This window comes from Cylas formicarius, unplaced genomic scaffold (assembly GCF_029955315.1).
Source record: "Cylas formicarius isolate icCylForm1 unplaced genomic scaffold, icCylForm1.1 PGA_scaffold_6__28_contigs__length_40554024, whole genome shotgun sequence".
Lineage (NCBI taxonomy): Eukaryota > Metazoa > Arthropoda > Insecta > Coleoptera > Brentidae > Cylas > Cylas formicarius.
Window position 1 is genome coordinate 8,711,637 of NW_026844347.1, and position 14,798 is coordinate 8,726,434.

The 14,798-nt window shown below is 34.0% G+C and overlaps 1 protein-coding gene and 1 long non-coding RNA gene across 4 annotated transcripts in view; one reads left to right on the forward strand and one right to left on the reverse strand.

The window, feature by feature from the left end:
• LOC132702911 (lachesin-like) overlaps window positions 1–14,798 on the forward strand; it is a 513,947-nt gene that overhangs the window by 118,178 nt on the left and 380,971 nt on the right. The window lies entirely within an intron of this gene.
• Window positions 13,702–14,400, reverse strand: LOC132702790 (uncharacterized). The gene is made up of 3 exons (XR_009618966.1): window positions 14,229–14,400; window positions 14,010–14,100; window positions 13,702–13,942 (listed from the first exon to the last, which is right to left on the reverse strand). It is a non-coding gene; the product is annotated as an uncharacterized LOC132702790 (long non-coding RNA).

The following is a 14,798-nucleotide window of genomic DNA, read 5'->3' on the forward strand; positions in this document are numbered from 1 at the left end:
CCTCTCTACGTGGTATGGATATAACTGTGGTTCTTTGAATATCCTCCATACAGTTCATACAATCCTGGCTTTTTTTTTCTATTTTTTTCTCGAAAGAAGTTGCTAAGAAAAATTTTGAGAAAATGTTCAAGGAAAATTTGGAAAATTCATACCGCGTGTAATTGTTTCGCACATGCAGAATATATAGGACCAAAAAGATAACCTTTGTTTGTTTGTCATTAATTTCGTTTTTGTGCAAAAAATGCTGTTTGTTTTGGTGTCGTTTAATAGAATTTTTTATAATTAATGGTATTTGATATGTGGAATATAGGTATTCTATATTAGGCATCTACTTTTTAAAAGCCATAAAAGCTTTGTTTAGCTTTTATTATTTTTACTTTTGTGTTCTTAAGGAATGAACTTTTCAATCGTCGATTATACATCCGTTATACATAAACCTAGATTTAATTAAAATATCTGCATTAAAGCATTATAAGTGACAGTAAATTTTCGCACCTTGCTCTAAAAGGTAAATATAATAGTATATTATGCAACAGGTGCGGTAAACGGCATTTGACTCACGAGTTTATTTGACACAAGCGGAGCGAGTATTTAATAAACGATTGACTTAAAAAGTTTATCGAACGTTAGTTTTTGGGTATGTTTTAGCAAAATAACACGAATACATACACTGACATGACTGTCAGGATTGACAAACGTCAAAATTCAATCGCGGAAATGTGGCTCGGATCCGTGGAAAACGAAACTGAAGTGGTAAAGTGACGTATTTAGGTATTTTATAGACGGGAGTAGAAAAATATCTTTGAGTAGAACAGACGATAAATATAGACAATCGACACACCAAAATATTAATTGAAAAAACCTTAAATACTCGGCTAGTACTCAAAATAAATATCTACTTTTCAGCCAGTCTTTAAAAACAGTTTTTTAAAATTTAAATACGCATGAATTGTATCGTGCAATAATAAATATAAAAATTATATAATTTTTACCTTCATATACTCGTAAAAAGATTCTCTTGTAGTTCAAAATTTTAATTCGCTACTCTCCTTCATTCCGTCGTCAAAATTTTCTTCAACACATATGAAAAAATGAAATTTTAAAATTTATACTGACTGACGATTTTTAATCTGCTTTTCATGGGTTTATTGTTCGGTTAATTGATGGTAAGGGACCTTCCCTTTATGACAGGCTAGACAAGTCATGACCATTTATCGTGTGCAGGACTATACAAAATTATATTTATTAATCCAGTAATATCCCGGTGGGACGCATCTATAGTTATTCACAGGAATTCAAACAATAATATTATAATTTGAACTTTATTTGAAGAATTAGTGGTCTCAAATGGAAATTGGTTTGATTCGGATAAGCTTCCTAGGTTAACTAATTAAATTATTTATTGGCGGGTGATTGTCACGCTTGCTTTACATGTACATACACCGGTGTCAAGTAATGGCGTACATTATGCAAAGACATAGCAGAAGTCACACGCGTGTTAAACTACTGAGTTATTGATAAATCGACATAGGTATTGTCAATAACAACATTATCATTCTCAATTAATTTTTATTTTTAGCGCAACTCCCTACAAATTGTTTGATATAAATTGTATTGTTGTATATATATATATATATATATATATATATATATATATATATATATATATATATATATATATATATATATATATATATATATATATATATATATATATATATATATATTGTATTTTTTTATTTTTTTTTCTCACGTATTGATTCACGGATGGAAAAATGTGATGGCACTATATTCCGGGATATCATCCGTTCGCTTGTTGAACTCCGACTGGAATCCTGCATCCGACTGGAATCCTGCAGACGTTTCGCCAAAATCTCACTTGGGATCTTCAATGCTCGCGCTCCGAGTGTTCGAAGTGTTTTGAAGATGCCAAGTGAGATTTTGGCGAAACGTCTGCAGGATTCCAGTCGGAGTTCAATAAGCGAACGGATGATATCCTGGAATATATGTATATATATATGCCACTATGGTACTTCCTTACATTCAATACTACTGAATGGTTTTTTAGATACATAATATTGAAACTAGATTTACCACTTTTTCAAAAATCTTAACAGTTTCGAATAAAGAAAAAGTTCTGTTTGAGACACTAGGTGTTTAAAGCATTCCATGAATAGTTCATCGTGAAACTGAACATCAAATCTTATTTGACCAGCCAATCTTAACTGCGGTCTTTGTTACCCTACGCGCTAAACAAGAAAACACCGATGCTCCCCCTTTATCTCTAAATAGTAGGTATAGAATAGAATGCAAACCGATTTTAGAAGGCGACTGGATGAATGGCAAAACGCCAGCAAATTCAGAAGATTCGTAAATATTTTTAAAGTAGCCTTTGAAGGTTTCTATGAAAAATGTGGTATTATTGTTAGCTAGTACAAAGTACAAATATGTAAGCATGCTCGTATTTCAAAATTGTGTAATTCGATACCAATTGAAGTTTATGTCAACAAATTACACGGCGGTGAACGAACCAACTAATTTTACAATTTATTTTGTCCGTTTCGGCTACGCAACAACAACGAGCCTTTTAAATATGGCGCCAAAATTGACCTACCGGCCTGCAGTAAATAAATATTTCCCTTTGAACTTATTAATTACGCAAAATATTCCCGGCTATTAATTAATTCATACCTAATCGAATGTCAATGCGATTTTCATTAACGTTCACATTAAATGCAGATACGGTTCGACATAATATGACTTTGACGTGCGCGACCTTTACAATAATTTCAGTATTACTATATGCGGTTAAACAAATTGAATACGGAAGTGACATCACGTAGGTATTTATAGCATGTGGAGTAAGTATATTAATGCGTATAAGGAAAATAATTCGTTTTTTTACATAAAACAAAACATCACTAGTTTCATTTAGCAAGCAAGTAAAGCACTTCAATACAACAGTCAGCTGGAATTCTTATAGTTTTTAGCAAAATCTTTAATAAATAATATGATATTTGGTAGCATCGAAAACTCGCATATATGCAACGGTGCCTGCATCGTATCTTATATATAAGCTATATAGATATGGTATACGAGGTCTGCCCTTAGATCTTATAGCGTCCTACTTGCAGGGCCGACAGCAGTTTGTAGAATACCAGGATGACCGTTCATCACTTGAATCAGTAGTAAGCGGGGTGCCTCAGGGTTCCGTCCTGGGCTCGCTACTATTTACAATCTACATAAATGACCTTTATCATTTCTTGGCCCCCAATCACTGCGTGATGTTTGCCGACGACTCATCCTTCACATCTGCTAAGAGTATCGAGGAGTTGTCCGTTATGGTTGGCATGTTGGAGGACAGGGCTAATGTCTGGTTCGAAAATAATTATCTTAATTTAAATTTAGACAAGACCCAGAGTATTGTGTTTTCCTCCAATTGCTTGGTAAATAGTGGACAGTCCGTCAAGTTGCTTGGCATTAGGATCGATGATAGTCTAAATTGGAACCAACATATCTCAGACCTGAAAAATAGATTGTCCAGCAACATATTCGTTCTTCGACGATTGAGAAGCCTGATAGGAACAAGGACTCTGCTTATGGTCTATTTTTCTTTGTTGCATTCACACTTATGCTATGGCACGGTGCTGTGGGGTGATTCCTCAGCTGCTGTGGAGATTTTTAGAATGCAGAAAAGGGCCATTCGAGTCGTTGCTAATATAGGATGTAGGGACCATTGTCAACCTTATTTCAAAAAATTCAAAGTGATGCCCCGTCCTTGCATCTATATCTACTACCAGTTATTAGAGATACAAAAAACGAAAGGAAACTTTAGCGCTAATTCCGATTGCCATGCCTACCCAACTCGTTCGGGGGATCTCCTTAGACGGCCCAGGTTTAGACTGAGGAAGTCTGAGAGCAACTCATTGGACCTGAAATTGTATAATGTTTTGCCAGGTACCGTGAAAAAGATGAGCAATAGAAAATTTAAACATACTATTAAAGAATTCCAGAACGTCATTGTTTTTACTCTTTGCGAGCATACATTGACACTGTCATTGGTATCGATGCGCTATAAAACTGTATAGTACTGTCTGTTTTGATTTTATTGCACTTGAATATAACTTCTGACTTGCTACAATTGTACGTCCCTTTTGTACGAAACGTAGTCAATAAATGAATCTATCTATCTATCTATAAAGAGTCTAACAAGCAAGTAAAAATCTGAAGAATTTTTTACTAAATCCCCCAAAAATGGAATCTCTGAATTTGGCAGTTTATTTTGCAGGAAAATGTGCGCAATGTGCGCTGTTTGTGGATAATTCTTAAATTATACATAGAAATTAACAGTGAAGATGTTGCGTTGCCGTAAAACTCGGATAGAATTTCAGATTCTCTTGCAAATTTACTATAATTTGACGTTGGTAATTGTAATCGTCAATGAAAATATCACTTTTTAGTAACATACAAGTTTACGAAAAAAACCACGAATTTGTTCTAAGTAGCTGCATCTCAAAAAGTTGGGTGTTTCCCGGATCCATAGTTTCGTAGCGGAAACACTAGCTTTGAGATAATACCCGTTGAAATTCATACAAATGCAATAGTGATTTCCGCCTCTCTGGTAAGTTTTGCATTCTATAACTCTTCGTAGGAACTGCATGTGGTAGGTTTTTCAAGCATATATTACCTCTTAATGTAAACATTGTAATGAAGTTTAACATGTGGAAATCAACCCAGTTTTAACTAGTCCTGAAGAAGTTCAATAGACGATAAGGCTGGTGACATTTCGGCCCAGGCAAGAAGGATTACATTTGCTTGTGGAAGACACTTTCTACTATAACTGCAGCGGTATCTGTTCTGGCATTGGCTTGCTGGAAATGTGATATCAAAGTTAGTGAAGGCAGGACAATTCGAAAGATTGTAACAAATTATTAATAGAGGAATGGTGATTTCATTATCTGAAAGCAAATTATGTTACTGCAACATATTTTTCAAAATTTTGCTTGGTCAATCTCATTCATTACATAAGACGATTTCTATATCGCAACATTACCATGCATTAATTTATGAAAATACACTTTGAAATATGCTGAGTAGAAGATTACAGATATATTTAAAATTTTCACTTAGATTGACATTCAAGGGGATTCGGAGAGTCATTGATTCACACAGTGTGGCCACTTAGATTTCCCGATATAACTGCTTTAGATTTTTGCTATTGGCTATACACTAAATTTGACGAGCTGAAATTCAAAAACCCCATTATATTTCCTTAAAAACTCTAATAATTTTGGTTAGCTTTCACCAGCCCTGGTTTTGGATAAAGGGCAAAGGTAAACACGCGACATGACAAATTAAAAGTTACTAGTTCTGTTAAAATATGTTTTTCTTTTTAAATTGGAGTTTAAGCGTTTTTTCTTGCAAATTTACTTTCGGATTGTGATAAGAAAATTGCTCTGACTTAAATTTTTGTGACTAAATCAAGATAATTTTAGTAATCGAATGGCACCCTCTAGTGGTTGTATTGAATATTTTCGAGAACCAACGGGTACGGTGGTTAAAACACTTAAATTTCAACGAACCTGAGTTTGCTATTATAGGGCAATGTATTTTCAGGATTTTCTGATTCCCATTTTAACTTTTCTTTTCTGAATCTCTGTATCTTGAAGTTTTGGAGCAATATGGTAAGAATTAACGAAACGCCTTGTACATATTATTTTGAATAATAGATTTTCAGCAAAATAGTGAGGTAAACGTTCTACTTACTCCTACTTCTAAACTTATAAATATACAAATTCAAGTGTCCTTTCGATTTCTCCACCAATCTTTGCGGTTACCACAAGCATGTCACAGTGTTCTCCCGAATGAGAATGTTGGCCACTCTAATTGACCATGCAAATTAATCAATAGGATAATCACCTCGTATAACATACCTCAATCTCATGTCAAACGGCAATATCAGAGGCAAATCCATTCACCTAACAAAGTATACAATTTGTGTGAGGGCGCTTCAGTGAACCGGTACGTATAACGAAAATGTCATTAAGCATTGTCGGTAGAATGAAGTTTCACGTCGAATTGTGTTGGAAACTTAATAAACAGCCGTCGTCTAAAATAACTGTTAATTTATTTAGAGGCGCCAAGTTTGCATAGAGTTAAGTTGTCGCGGTGTTGGTAAGATAGCTCTTTTATACCTTCGCGACGGTTTACATTTTGACTTGCAAAAATACGACAGGAAGTTTTGAAATTTGTCAGAAAAATTGCCCACCCCTAATAGCTGGAACCCATAACCTATCTAAAATTCGTAAGGCTACACCATAACTTATAAATACCTTAAAACAAATAAGAGTATCAAGAGAAAGTCATGGATGACTGAGAAAATATTAAAAATGATGCAAGATCTCTTAAAGTCCACATCATATACAGAAAAAAATCCAAGTAGCCAAGAAGAATAAATTAGAGGAAGACTGTAAAGAAATAAAAGAATTTCAGAAAAGATACGACGGTTTCAATGTTCACAAAAAAGTAAAAGAAGCTTATGGTATTCATAGACCGAAAACAACGAATTAGATAGTAGATAAACAGCGCAGCATCGTGGTAGATCAAACACAGATCGCAAATGAATGGAGAAAGTACTTTAAAATTCTTTAGCGACACTGTAATAAAAAAATTCATAAAAGATTATATAGGTCACGAAAAATATTATTCGTTTATAACCCTTAGTGTGACAAGGTTAAACGGATATTTTAAAAGCATGGCCATGAGATGCAAAGATTTTGCTATATTGCCAAACGTCTCCCAAGTTCCAATAATAGAATGCTACTCCGATTGTAGGCAGTTCTTCGAGTCCGTTTCAGTCAGGGATAAGTTTTTAGTATAATTTAATTCTTAGGACGGGTTGCGCCTTGGACCCATAAAGAAAAAAAAGACAGAATAAGTTTAATAAAATCACAGCTGTCCACCCGACATGAAAAATAAACAAGTTCTAAAATTAAAACTAAAACAAAACAAATATTTTATGGAAGGTTCAAAAAGTCCACCACTTTTAGCTGCGCAATATCCTAACCTATCATAAAATTCTTGCCAAACTTTGGCCAGTGTTTCGACAGTAACATTGATAATAACAATATTAATTTTATTAGGAAGTTCCTCTAAATTAAATCATTTAGTGCTAGATCTGGGGATCTATGGGGCCATTTGATGGTTCCCTTCCCATCTATTATGCGATTCGGAAATTTTACATTCAGAAAATCCTGAACTGATATTAGCAGCCTGAACAGCTGGAATTATTTGATCACGCAAAAGATCTAAATATTTGTTGGTATTTCAATTCCCATCAATAAAAAGAAGAGCAATGGTATGGTTTCCTTAAATAGCAGCCCATATGTTGACCTTTCCGAATACTCAGCATTAAAGGAATGGACATGTGTTGGTTCTCTTTTCAATACCCATCAGCCAGTGCCGAATTATGATGACCATATAACGAAAATGAAGATTCATCGGTTAATAAAATATTCTGTCAAAAATCTTTATTTTAAACTATGGGACTTCGTGGGAACTAGAGTCCCTATTCAGTACTTCGCGATCAAAGCCGTAGAGATGTATATTGTGATGAATTCGTCTGTGAGCTTGCGATTAATATTAGGTACGCTGATGATACCATTTGTTATTACCAGCAGCTTGGAAGAACTGCAGCTACTAATAAATATGATAGTAAAAGTCAGCATCGAATATGGCTTGCATTTAAACTTAAATATATGGTGATCAACAGATACCCCGATTCCAACTTATAATAGATCAACGTCGCATAGAAAAAGTTCATAAGAATATTTTCCTGGGCAAACAAGTTAACAACCAAGAGGAACACACAAAGAAAAATCAATGCCGTATTGAAAGAGCCCGAGCGGTATTTATTAAGATGGCTTCACGATTCAAAAACCGATCGCTTAGACTACTTACAAAAATGGATTTTCTACTCCATTTTATAGTATGGAATCTTGGGCTTTGGCAAAAGCATTCACCAAACGCCATCGAGACAAGTGAAGAAGTGCTTCGTAGAATGCAAAAAGAGACTCACATAATGCGGAACTGGAAATGGCAGAACAAGAATTTCGTGGTTAACTGAGATCAACAACAACACTACTATTTCGAGCTGCGACGAACCAAATTGTTGCAGCCAGAATGCGGACTGGATAGGCAATGGAAGAAGAAGAAAAATATAATATTATTCTTGACCATTAGTAAAGTGTAGTAATGGACTGCTTGACAAGTTCGTCTGGGGTGTCGAGACTAGAGCATGTTCCAGTATGCAGTGTCAGTCGAAGAACAAGCATGACCACGCCCATAATAGAAATAATTACACAGAATGGAAGAATGGATGACAAAAGGTAGTCAATTAGAGTATATAATGAAATGTACTAAAAGATAAATATTTTGAATCACCTATTCTTCTTCTTCCAGTGCGTATCCACCAATGGATGTTCGCGATCACTTTTCTCATTGCATCTCTGTTCCTTGCTGTGTGTATTAACGATTGTACATAGTGTAGTCCTTTCCACTATCTGATATTCCGTAGCCAGACATTTTTCTTCTTTCGTTCTGCAAATATAATTAGGTTTCTCATAAGCTTTGTTTTTTTGTTGTTTATATTTATGCCCACCGATCGCCAGCATATCGGGTATTATTGATCCACACTCTATTAATTTTGACTGTATGGTGTTGGCCATATTATTGCCTAGTTTGATTTGCGCAGTTTGGTTCCAATATATGTTTTCAATGCATCTGATTTATTTCTGTTCTATATCAAGCCTATTGAGGAGCTACATTAATTTGTGGTGATGTACGCGATCAAATGTCTTCTCATAATCTATGACACATAAACACATGTACACCTAACTCCTGTTTGAACCCAAATTGCGAGCCGCTTATAATTTATTTCACATTTCCTGTAAATTCTCTCGTGTATGATTTTCAGAAATATTTTTAAATTGTGGTTCATCAAGTTAATAAGTCTATGATCTTCACATTTTCTTGCGTTGACCATCTTAGAAGAGCACAGCGACAGGTAGCGACCTGTCTCATAAAGAGTGTTAAACATTTTGTGCCTTTTTTATCTAGGAGTTTAAGTATTTCTGGCTTCGTCTGGGTCAACACTTTTGTTATTTTTTGAGTTACATATGACACCTTCAATTTCGTCCTTAGTGATCGATAATCTGGTTAGAGAGTTGGTGGTACCAGTTACGGGTCCGTCGCCGTCGAAATGTTCTTCAATATGTTTTTCCCAAATATTGTTCCTCACATTGCTGTCGAGTATTATCTGATTTTTATTATTATTATAGCTGATTTCGTATTCCTATATATGCAAGCACTCTCCTTTAGCTTTCTGTACAGATTAAAAGCATCGTGTTGATTTTGCAGCTGTTCTATCTCTGAGCATTCTCACGCCTAAGCCATTCGTTCTTTGCTGTTCTCATTTTTGATCTAATGAGTCTTTGAATTTCCTTGCACTTGTTGCTGTCTGTTTTGTTCTTGTACTTTCGACGTTCTTTGTCTTATATGCTAATCTGTTTTGCATTGAGTTTATTGCAATCTCCTTTATCTTTGTCCAGAATTGTGTTGGCTCTACTCCAGTGCTTGATGTTATTGTTTGTATTTGTGTGTTTATCCCGGATATTTCGGATTTTATTATTGGGTCCCTCAACTTTTCTAGGGCCACCCTTCTTTTGCCTTGATAGAGAGATTTTCAAGTCGGCTACCAATAGTACATGGTCAGAAGGAAAATCTGCCTCAGGATATGTAATTCTTTTAATGGTTGATCTATATCTTTGGTTGATCAGGATAAAATCTATTTTATTTCGCACTACATTATGTGGTTGATCCGCTGAAGTCTTCCAAGTATAAAGTCGGCGAGGGTGAAGGTTTGCCAGTTTCCCAGCTTCAAATAGGCTTCTCACATTCCATGTTCCGATCTTCAATGTTTTTCTTAGATTTGCAAAATTCTTCCAGGGCAATACTGTCACAAAAGTATTTAAAATTTATTGTGGACTATTGTTAAAATGATAGGAAATCTATTAAAATTTCTCTTTGTCCAACTTTAAGCACCGATGTCTCGAAAGTTGGACTTAGGATCGAATTGGACCCATGAAAGCATTTGATCGATGCCATTTTGCTTAAGAAAAGAAAATAATGTAACAGATCATTTGTTGGGAAGACGAACTTCATTCGGTGCGAAATTAGCACTCATTGAATTTAATGTTATTAAGACGTAGCGCTTATGACATTTACGTCAATCACCTGAAACTTACCTTGCAAAAGTTTCGATTATTGGCATATTTTCTATTAATTGGGAACCATATTTCCTTTCCGCACCCGCAGACATCCGTGTCTAACCAAACCATTGAATTTGGATTTCGTAATTTATATTCGCCACACAATTAAGTCGGGCCCTATGCATAAAGTCCGTCTCTTCAAAGTTTCCCTGAGGGCGAGCCTTATTTCATTTTGCCGTGAATAGCGCTTAATAATAGCTCCGCCATAAATATGGGATCACAAAGGCACAAGGCGCAAATTGTATACTTTGCTAGTCCTCAGGTGCATCGGTTTCTAACCAATATTGCAGCCTGACATGATATGTAAGGGATTATTTCAACCCATTTTCGAAAATTTAATTTCCATGAAACCGCTTGCCGTTATTTTCATCGTACAGGGCAGGATAGACACGAATCAACTACACTCATGCTGTTTTTTAATGCCTAAGACATAAATAATTATTGCATTGTAACCGAGCGCTATGATGATTTTCATTGGTCCTAGTAGTGGCAGGTAGACGGACAATTAGGTTGACGTACCTGTACATTAGTGTTTAAAATGAGAACTATAATTATGTGCTTATGAAAATTTTGGATCGAGGTGGATATTAACCGATCTGGCTGAAATTTGGCACGAAGATAGGGGGTAGCGAAGATGTAAAAAAAAATTGGAGGTTATTTAATTCTAAGTTTCTTAGCTCCTCCAGAAGACAAAATATTGGTAAAAAAAAGTTATATATACATAACGTCGAAAATAAAAAAATCTCTAAATTATAAATGAGCGAGATATAAAACTTTCAATTTTCATCGATTTTCGGGCCGATTTTGTATAATATAATAAATGGGATTTCGAGTTGTTGGCAAAGTTCGTTGATGAAAATTGCAAGGGTGATAAATTTGAGCCATTTAAAAATGAGAAAATTATTAATTTTTCGAGGAAACTTCCACAGGCTACTACTGTAATACTATTTATAAATCTCCTACGTCGGTTAACCAAAATAGTTTCAGTTCAACTGTGAAGAAGCTAATTGGCGAAAGTAATGAAATGAATTTTGGTTACGATAAAATCGAAAACCGAAACTCACTGTTAATAGAGAAAGACGAAATTGAAATTGTCTTTGGGAGCAGTCTAACAGAAATATAAATTATCTGGAACAGAGAAATCATCGCCATGGCAAGATAATAAACACAGCAGGATACAAATTTAAAAAGCTTTCATGAAAATATATTCCACTGGAATAAAAACATCCTACGGAAAAGTTAAAGATTAATAATTTCTCACGTTGGTTTCAAAAATGGATTTATCTGTAGTGGCTTACTATCATGAGAAAATCGTAAAATCATGAATGCTGATGTTTTTAAAGATTACTTTCCCAAATGTTACTTCTTATTCCATCTGGGTCTGTTATAATCGGGAATAATAAATCACTCAAGAAAATCTGGAAACGTACTCACATCATCTTACAAAACAATTCCATGATTCATGTATTTGCTTCAATTAAGGAGCAGTTTCAGACATGATTCGTAGCAAGTCATAATATCACTTCTGAAATAGAAGAAAGAAGTATTGTAAAGAAGAAAGTTGTATTGTAAATAGTAGATTTTCTTAAAAATTATTTTTCATATTATTCTTACTCCTATACTTACTTAATCTTAGAATAATGAATATCTTGTATCTTGTATCTAGAATCGTGTATAACTCTACAACATTGCATACGCGATAGATATTTTGAAAACCATATCAAGCTGCATGTGTGTTTTTTGTGTTTTTAATATCAGTGTAAATAATTCCCTTGTACGGGGTGAGTCGGATTGAGTACTTTTATCTGTCTTTATCTCAATTTTTATGTAACATTTAATGGTAAATTGAATTAAAAAAATTTTTCCGTGTTTCAATACAAAATATTTAAAACTAATAGTTACTTAGTTATCAACAAAAAAATTGATTTTTATACACTGGAAATTACCTTTCCAAATATAGGACATATTTGATATTATACTCAAGAGTTTTCAACAAATAGGCTTCGGATGTATCGGCTATAATAATGGAAAGCCGAGAAGCACGTAGAGACAGCAAACAATTTGCATATCGACCAATATTTTGAAAGAAAACATTTTTCTTAAAAACATTTTGGGAAGACTGCCACACATTCTATTTCAATATTTTGAGAATAGGTGACTAATAAGCTATACATGATCTTCCTGTTACGAGTTAAAAATAATTTTACGATGTTGATGATAGTAAATAGTACCAGAAAAGTGATGCAAGCGGTTCATAGAAATATTTAACGAAATATGAATTTCCTGTTGATTTTATGAAATTTACTTGAAATTTAGACTAGTAAACTAGCGTCTCTCCAATCAAAATCAGAATTTGGCCACGCATTCGTATTTTGTGTTACGCTGGTATTGTCTACAGCCTACTTGTTCAAATTTCAATACTTCTCCAAGGAAACTCGAGCAAAATATCAAGTATGCAAAATTTTTGGAAAGGTAATTTTAAAGTTCTTTGCAATGATATAAAAACATGCAAAGTGTATGATAAAAAAAAATAGATTTTTTGGTTGATAATTTGTAAACTTTTAGTTGTGAAATTATTACATTAAAACCATTAAATTCTTCCTATAAAGTTATTTAACAAAATAAAATAAGGATGGGTTTAATTCAATGTTTTTTTTTTAGATAATTATTAGTTAATTCGTTTAATCCAGAAATAAAATATGTGGTACGAAAAATTTAATTTTGAAAATACAAATTAAGCATCTTTAGAATCTGCCTATTTCTTTCTTTTGCTATTTGAAGTCTCCACAATAGTATTTTCCATTTAAATTGCTTTATTTTATTCAAGCCATCAACATAACAACAAAAGAAAAATACAAATTCTTCATAGGACACACAGCATATAATAGAAATGTGGATATTCCGCTTAAAAAAAATCAGATTTGATGTTTTCAAATTCTTTCAGTTTTCCCCATTATGTGATACAATTTCATTATTAAATTTATGAGTAGTTATAGCAATAGTGGTTCTGCATCCCAAAACAAGCATATTTTTGAAATAGCATTGCAAGTCGTGTATTTTTTTTTGACATAGTTTTGGTTAGCTTAACTACACCCTTTGTTCTGAAGCAAAAGTATATATAAACATTGACCTGAAAATGTATTGTTCTGAAAATTTATTTGTTCCATCCAATTTGCATTAATTCTAATTATATTGTCTGTAAATGTAGATTAAATAATGACGCATTCTAGAAATTGGAAAAGAAAACGGAACATTTACTTAATGGGTATTAAAATAACGGTCCAATAACCATTATGGAAAATCTATTTTATTTGTTTTACGGTAAGCGATTTCAGGCATTTAATCAAACTGAGAATGATTCCAGGTAAAATGAATTAGTGATAACTACATTACCATCAATGAATGCAATGTTGTTACTACAGTAAATAATATAAGCATGGATTCCTTGAATGATGGTACTTTTATCGCGAAATTTGCTTGACGAAAAAGTACAAGATTACTATTAATAAAACTTCTAGATTTCTCCTGCGTCGGGTGTTGATCAATCCAACTTGCTGACGTTTCGCCAATCATCTTGTTGGCTTAACTGAAACTGGCTCGCATTCTGCTCGAAACTAATGATAGAAAATCAGACCTAACATTAGGTCATTGTGTTTAAGGAATACCTACGGACACGTATACCTTATCACATCATCAACCGGCTCAAAAATCTTCGGTTATCAACTCTCTTGTTCACAGAACCGTAAGACTATCTCAATCCGCGTTACTGAACCTATAATCAAAACACCTTATATCTGTTTTTCTCTCTAATAATTTCCAAATTAGAGATATTAGGCGCTTCATCACAAAATACACTTTACCACAACCTTATAAAGAGTCGTAAAGCAACCCCACACTTACCACTGTTGTCTTTTCAAAACATCAATGACCAGTTTTCGAAAAATCAGAATTACAACTTGTCCAAAAATGTTCCAACATCTTCGCTCCGTTAAAACAAAATTCCGTTTGAGACAGCAGGAGTTTACAGCATTTCATGCATATGCGGCAAAAAATACATTGAACAGAGCAGACGAAAAATATCAACTCGTCAGCAGTTGCCGAACACAATCACGAAACCAAATTTTATTCGATAAAACTAAAATTCTTGGATATAATCAATTTTTCTACCAACGAAAACTCCTAGAATCTATAGAAATATATAAGCAACCAAAAAATATTAACGGCGATTCAAGCCACCAGTATGAGAATCAGTGAATCGAGACAACAGCAAGTTTGATTCATCAACAACCGACGCAGTTATTTATGAACGTTGTACTAGCATCCTAGCCAAGCTCCATTAAAATCTTATCCAGTCTGCGTATTTCTTTTTTGAAATAAAAAGAGTGAACTTTTATTCGAAGTATACTTTTAGTGCCTTCATCGAGAAGGTTTACTGGTGTGCCTGGACTTTTTTTTTGAGTTTCAGCTGGA